Below are 927 nucleotides of genomic sequence, written 5' to 3'. Positions count from 1 at the left end.
TACTGGGTCCCACATTTTACAGAAGCATTTACCTACTTTCAACAACATTGCATAAAAGGAAAAAAATGTTTTGGACTTAATTTATAACGTAAAAAGTGGAACTCCTCACCATTTGCTTCTTAAAATATAACTAAAATCTTTCATGAATACAATTGTTCCATAAACAATACTCCCACTTTAAAGTTACTAATTCAGTGCTTCATCGTAGAAATTTTAAGTCCCTAAAACAATTCAAAACTGACAGTTAATGACAGAGAAAAATTACACTCTACCAAATAAACGTACCTTCATGTACTGAAATGTCCTAATCAAGCAAGAAGCAAATAGTTTCAATGTGACTTTTAAAAAATTGTAGCACAGACAAGCAACACATGCAACAAAATCAACACCTTTGCATAACTATTTTATAATGGTAGGTTTTCTGAAATACGGGCATGTATTTTTGCACCATTCTCCAAATAACAATCAGTACTTTATCTACAAACAATGAAAGAAAAATAGTAAAAAGATTTCAATACAACACACCTGAATCAGAAAACAAGGCTGCTTTTGTCAGAGATGGAAGTTCGAAAGTGTTTACAGTGGAGAACAGTATAACAGATGATCCCATGTTAAATTTGCATTGCTTGGTATAACACAAATTAATCTTACTTTTCATTCACTTCACTTCAGAATAATGTGTTTTATGCCATATACGTACACGTATGCACGCACGGACTTTTGGGGCCTTTGCCACTGAAGGTAAAAAAATCTTTCAGGTTATTAGACCAACTGCACACTTTTCAAGGACGAATCTCATGTGGCCTAATCATCTAGATGATGTTTATTATCCAAATGACAATATACACACCGAAACTAATGGAAGTGGAAGGTACAGAATGTGATCTCTTCAATTTCTTAGGAAATATGATGTATCACTATCATTTT

This window comes from Schistocerca piceifrons, chromosome 1 (assembly GCF_021461385.2).
Source record: "Schistocerca piceifrons isolate TAMUIC-IGC-003096 chromosome 1, iqSchPice1.1, whole genome shotgun sequence".
Classification (NCBI taxonomy): Eukaryota; Metazoa; Arthropoda; class Insecta; order Orthoptera; family Acrididae; genus Schistocerca; species Schistocerca piceifrons.
Note: the sequence above shows the minus strand (reverse complement) of the source record.